Source organism: Gadus morhua, chromosome 20 (assembly GCF_902167405.1).
Source record: "Gadus morhua chromosome 20, gadMor3.0, whole genome shotgun sequence".
NCBI lineage: Eukaryota > Metazoa > Chordata > Actinopteri > Gadiformes > Gadidae > Gadus > Gadus morhua.
The window spans coordinates 2,174,159-2,180,888 of NC_044067.1; positions in this window are offsets into that span (position 1 = coordinate 2,174,159).

The following is a 6,730-nucleotide window of genomic DNA, read 5'->3' on the forward strand; positions in this document are numbered from 1 at the left end:
AAATAATCTGTTGTTTATTTCACCGCCTTGTTATCCTTCTTAATATCGTGCCGGGTTAAGTCAACTTGAAGGAACCCAAAGAGTGTTCATTAAAATGCCGTTACCGTTTAATAAAAAAAGACCTGCAGGCTAAACTTCCACACTAAACTTTGCTCCGTACACGATTCGTTAACAAACATGAACGCTCAACAACCACAAGAACGATAATGTTTGAAACAGGCCAGCTCTATTATTATTATAATATTGATTTTACTTTCCAAAGAGTTGCTGTTGGATGGCCGAGGGCAGCGCTTATGCTCACAGGGGCCAGGCTAAGAGCTGTGAACACAGAGATTCACTGAGCATTCTCTCTGTAGCTTCCAAGTCCTGACCTTTACATTTCCCATGCATCTATCGTTATAAAGTATATGATATATAAAGGACTAAAAACCACCTTATAAACTGTTGTCAGGGTGCTGGGTGATTAATCCCCATAACGACAATGGAGCTGGGCACTTCTAATTATATTCCTCTCCCTGCTCTAACCCTCAAACCTGGGAGGGAGGGAGGGAGAGAGAGAGAGAGAGAGAGAGAGAGAGAGAGAGAGAGAGAGAGAGAGAGAGAGAGAGAGAGAGAGAGAGAGAGAGAGAGAGAGAGAGAGAGAGAGAGAGAGAACAAGATAGAGAATGAGAGAAAGAGAGAGAGAGAGAGAGAGAGAGAGAGAGAGAGAGAGAGAGAGAGAGAGAGAGAGAGAGAGAGAGAGAGAGAGAGAGAACAAGAAACATTAGACAGAGAGAGAGAGAGAGAGACAGAGAGGGAGAGAGACAAAGAGACAGAGAGAGGGACAAAGAGAGAGAGAGATACAGAGAGAGAACGAGAACAAGAGACAGAAGATGAGGGAGAATGAGGGCGAGAGCAGGGGGGAGGGAGGAGTGCAGATGGGGGAGGATAAAGGGAGGAAGAGCAAGGGAGAGACCACCCTCCTCTCTGTAAGAATGAATGGATCTTGTCTAGATAATGCCCACATGAGAAACGCAGTAGCTTGGGAGGACGAAGACAGCCGACAGAATAGCAAAAAAGAAACATAAAATCCTTCCAATGTTCTGTGTTCCTTTCATAAATAATAGATGCACTTAACAGTGCGTTCCCATTGGCTTGGCCTGGCAGAGAGGGGGCACTGTTTGTGCCTGTGTGTGTGAGAGTGTGTTTGCTTATGTGTGTGTGTGTGTGTGTGTGTGTGTGTGTGTGTGTGTGTGAGTGTGTTTGCTTATGTGTGTGTGTGTGTGTGTGTGTGTGTGTGTGCGTGCGTGTGCCTGTGTGTGTGTGTGTGTGTGCGTGCGTGTGTTTGTGTGCCTGTGTGTGTGCGTGTGCTTGTGTGTGTCTGCCTGCGTGTGTGCGTGCGTCTTTGTGTGTCTGTGTGTGTCTGCGTGTGCCTATGTGTACGTGTGTGTGTGCGTGTGTGTGTGTGTGTGTGTGTGTGTGCGTGTGTGTGTGTTTGTGCGGGTGTGTGTGTGTGTGTGTGCGTGTGTGTGTGTGTTTGTGCGTGTGTGTGTGTTTGTGCGTGTGTGTGTGTCTTTCTGAGTGTGTCTGTGTGTGTTTGTCAATGAAGAACATGCCATTCCGTGAATGGGAAGAAGGAAGAGGATGTGATACAAATAATAAAAGGCTCTCACGCTAGAGACGGAGATACCCTCTCTGGAGAACACAGGAAACCATGGAGACCAGGAGACAGGAAGACCAGCGGAGGCAATGAGAGAGACCAGAAGAGAGACCAGGAGAGAGACCAGCAGACATGAAGACCAGGAGAGACCAGCAGACATGAAGAACCTTAATCCATGAAGAAGATGAGACTAGAAGAACATGACTCCATGAAGTCCTGGAGATATATAGGAGAGACCAGGAGAGACCCAGGAGGTCGCTGTCCCCCAGAGACGGGTCAGGCAGCCCCCTCGTCTCCAACACATATCTCCTGAGGGAGGCGATATTGAGGAGCAGCTCAGCCCCCCCCCCCCCCCATAACAACAGCCAGATGAAGACAAAGTGCTGTTATTCCAACCCAGCGGATGAGAGCACAGCCCCTCGCACCACAACCAACAACACGCACGCAGCTGGAATAAGAGGATGAAAAATGAAAGGGACATAATGATTTCGGGGGGGGGGAAGAATAGACAAATAATTAATAACTTTTCCTTTTTCCTCCAAAGGCTGCAGGGTCTGGGAAGTTTTTTCTCCCCGCCAAGTCGGTCATTATTCTATCTGTCATCACGGCATATTTAATGGATTTGACTGTGAAGGAAGGGAGGGGATTAACCTCATTCCTGAGCAGTAATGCAGTGTTGGGAACCCCTAATCATGCAGGCTTTTAATAGTTCTTAATGCTTATCAGCTCTCCCTGCCTCTGATTAGCCCTCATTTCAGCTCTAATCCCAACCCTTTAATTATACAGGGAATCCTTTGGCTTCCAATGGACACTCTAATCTGCTGAATATTTGATGCTGCGTCCTCCTGTGTATAAGGGATGCATGTTCCCTCGTCTCGGGAGAGCGGGGGACACACTGTGTGCGGCTGCACGGTGAAGCAGGTTTTGTTTGTGGTGCGATGTGCGCATTGGAACGTAAATACATTCCGGTTCCCAGCTGAGAACCTGGGCTGCGGGTACTTAATGCCGCTCTGCGTACACACGGTATATATTACAGTATACTCCTGGGTTATTATCTACGACGAAAACATGATTCATTATTGATGGATGAATTGAAATAACGTCACAGGATCCGCTGCAGGAATAGCTCTGAGGGGTCAGCATTACTGCAGTTCCTGTGATATCGCCTCTCCTGCCTTCCATCGCCGTGGTGTGAAGACATACAAACACAGGTTGCCGTGGCAACGCAGTCTCTCTCTCTCCAGAACCTGATGGTTCTGCAGCCAGGGAGTGCTGCTTTGATCTAGTGGCCAGCGGGCAGGTAAAGGGAAGAGCAAAGTGTGTAATGACCAGTGGGAGAGAGGGTGCTCCCCTGGGGGACGGGGAGATAAAAACCTGGAGATCACCTCTCCCTTTGATTAGGAGGAAGAAAGGAATGAGTTATGTTTCGAAAGTTGCCTGTTTTGTAGAACCTCCCGTCGGGTCATGTGGGACCTCATTCAGACAAATCGTTAGTGGTTTGCAGACTTTATTAAGGCGACACACTCCACAAACCTCCTGGCAAAGACAGGTATTCTTTCAAGAAGGCAGGATGTGCCATGAATTATTTACAAACATTGGGAAATGTGAGTGGGTGTTTCAATAATTAATCTCCCATTCTTATGAATTTCGTATTGTAAAGCAGTGTGGAAGAGTGATTTCCTACGATGCCTGGCAGAAGAAGAAACCCAGCGTTAATGTTTAACGTCTTCATCAGCCGAAGACGATGTCTCCACACGCTGGAGCTTAGCACTTCGAGACGCCTTCTGTCTGTACCCGCGTAGCACGCATGGATGGAGGACCCTATGTTCCTCAGAGCCGAGGCAGTGAAACAACCTCACACCACGACCCCACGACCACAAATCATCGTTCATCGCTCGTCCTTCAACTTCAACCGGCAAACTTTTGAAAGAACCTTTGTTGTCGGAGAGCCGTCGCCGTGACGATAGTATATGGTGCAGCGCCCTCAGCGCGGCGCCCCTAATGAGCGGCGGGAGGCGGTCGGTGGTCAGACGTCCTCAACGCACGGCGGCATCGGATCCAGCGCGCTTTGAAGTGCTGCGCTTGAATATTAATCACATTCATGAGCTGTTTTCCACTGCAGGTTATGGAAATTCCTGACGGCCTTGTTGGCCGCGTCGGGGCCGTCGAGCGCAGACCGCCGCGCTGCTGCTGCCGCAACAACAGCTCATCTAATAAGGGAGTTGCACTGAGTTGCTAATGGGGTCTTCAGCTCCATCACTGCGACTCTCTCCGAGATATCTTTAAAGAATTCCATCAATTAGGAGCGGCGAGGCAGGGGGGAGGGAGGAGGAGGAGGAGGAGAGCGGGAAAACAAACACGTAAACGTGTGAAGGCCGGGTTGTGTCTGCGCCACACTGTCCTTTACGTTGCACCCTGGGAGACGAGAAGCGACGGAAACATGAAAATGTGCTTTCAGACGGCGAGGCCTTGAAGCCTTATCTAGTCACGAGCCGTGATGAGGACGACGTGAGAGACTCGCTGAGCCATGAAATGTAGAGAAAATAACCTCAAAAGACTTCCCAAATATGATCTTCTTCTGGGCTGCGGTGCAATCTCCCCGCCGTTCTGAGATAAGGAATGATTCTCTAATGCAAAAACGATGATTAGAAGGTCAGAGAGCGAGAGAGAGAGAGAGAGAGAGAGACAGAGAGAGAGAGGGAGAAAGAGAGAGAGAGAGAGAGAGAGAGAGAGAGAGAGAGAGAGAGAGAGAGAGAGAGAGAGAGAGAGAGAGAGAGAGAAAGAGAGAAAGAGAGAGAGAGAGAGAGAGAGAGAGAGAGAGAGAGAGAGAGAGAGAGAGAGAGGGAGAGAGAGGGGGGAGAAGAGAGAATAGATACTGCCTTGATATCTTGTGGTGTGCTGGAATGGTGCTATTTTAGCATTTCCTCAGATAGCTTGGTTCCTCTGAGGACCGCGCTATAATGGCTTGCTGATGAACTTCGACAACACTTTGCATTCCTTGTAAAGCCGCTCTATAAATATTACATAATGCTTACGAAAACAGACAGAATCTCCAGATGGCAACGGAAACCAGAGGAGAGTAGATGTTGCCCTGGAGCTAGCCCTTAAAGCAAACTTCAAATAACATCATTAAAATATATCCTGCTTGTTCTGGCATTGTATGTAGTCTATATATTCTTCATTCGGGATTACACGCGCGCAATGCAAAGTCGTATAATTGCAAAAAAAACCACAAACGTGCCGGAAATACAATCAAGCCGAATCGTAAACCCACCCTGGCCTCCTCCGTGCCGGGTTCTGGGGTCCGTCTCGTGCGGGGTTTCCGGGGTGTTTCAGCTCGCTACGCAAACACCAGTCGTCACGTTTACATCTGATGCCTCTGGGAAGGCGCTGAATCATTTATAGTTCTCGGTGCTTTCAGATGACATGAATACGACCAAAGTGTGTTATTCTCGCCTGAAGACGCGAGCGATCCGGAATGATTTGGATCTTGACGAGCGTGGAGCAGCGACTTCACGGCATCGCCTGCCTCAACATTAATAGCAATATGTAGGATTCAACGGAAGCCAGCCTCGACTCGTCCTCATTCATATAAGTATACAAAGTGTATAAAAAGACAGACACAGCGGTTGGCAACAATTCAGTTTTGTTGACAAGACATCTCGTTTGTCTGGGCTGAGATCGTGTTCAGATTTATCGGGAGTGGAAGGCGGATAAGGCAGTACTGCTGCAGGGCCTGAGATGAGTTCACTGCGAGTTTCTGAACTAGCCGGCAGCGAGGCTCAGTGGAGATGCTTTAATTTGCCTTCTGTTTGCTCATTAGACTTGAAGATAACTTCAATTGGACACGTGTTTTGTGTTGGTAAAGAACTAATGAAAGGCTGCGCCCGATGCCTTCTTTAGGGGAAGCTTTCCTCTTTGTCCTTAATGATGTGCTGCAAACTCCACACCACCGCAGAGGAAACATCTCCAACGATGCGCTCGCACCAGCAGGAGAAGTCCATTTTTGTATTGATGTATTTCTTTAGGTCTATATCCCCTGATTTGCATAATTGTGTTTGTCGTTTGTGGATTCATTTATTCATGAATGTGTTCATTAATGTGTTTGTCTGTTTGTCGGTGGATTTGTCATCATTCTCTACCCCTTCCCCGGTTGCAGACAATGCTGGAGCCTCAGTCTGTTCTGGGGAGGTTGTTTGCGCTGTCAGAGACATATCATAGATCACAGGACCACACACAGGGGAGGGAATCGCTCCGGATCTCTGCCTCCAAGATGGAGAAAGATTACACATTTCACAAACCTTGTTGGTTTTTTCTTGAAACTAAAAATGGGCTGAAGGTGAAACCACTCACATGTATTTTAGGGGTCAACTGTGCAGACAAGGCCAGGTCTTTGGATAGAGCTGGTTGAAATAACCGCCAAGTCGTCCAGCAGATTGTTGTTTGGTTTGGAATCAGAAGATAAACTGGACTCTAGTAGACCCGAGAGGAAGTCCTTAAGCTGCGACGCTTTAGTGCGACAAACGCCTTGGACTGTCACTAGACATACATCACCAGGACCTGAGCCCCTGTTCCCTGAGCAGCACAACATGTGGTGTGAGCACCATTCCCCGTCTTCAATCTTAGCGCCCTGTCACAACAGGAATTCATCCATTTTGTACTTGAGGGGTGAAGGACAGTCCTCCTCCTCCTCCTCACACTGGGATGGTGGTCACAGGAGGGACGCACGGCCAGGGATGGACTGCTGCATCAGAGCAGCCTGGGTCTTATATATACATCTCTCTAGATATAAGGACATATATATAGACGCACACACATCTTCCATGAACACAACACTTGTTGACTCATGCATCAAAGAAGAAGCGCGTCAGCCAAGATGCATTAATCTCAGGCTGAAGCCTTGAGTCTCAACCTCGAGGAAACACACGATTAAAACGATCACAACCGGAGCAGAAATGTATTTGTGGTTTTAATGATTTCATACTAATATCATCCAGGGATAGGTGGCCACGATGTTCTTTTTGTCGTCGTGCGAATGATCGTATAATACTTTTAATGTGTGAACGCCAAACAAACACCCGTATACTTTAT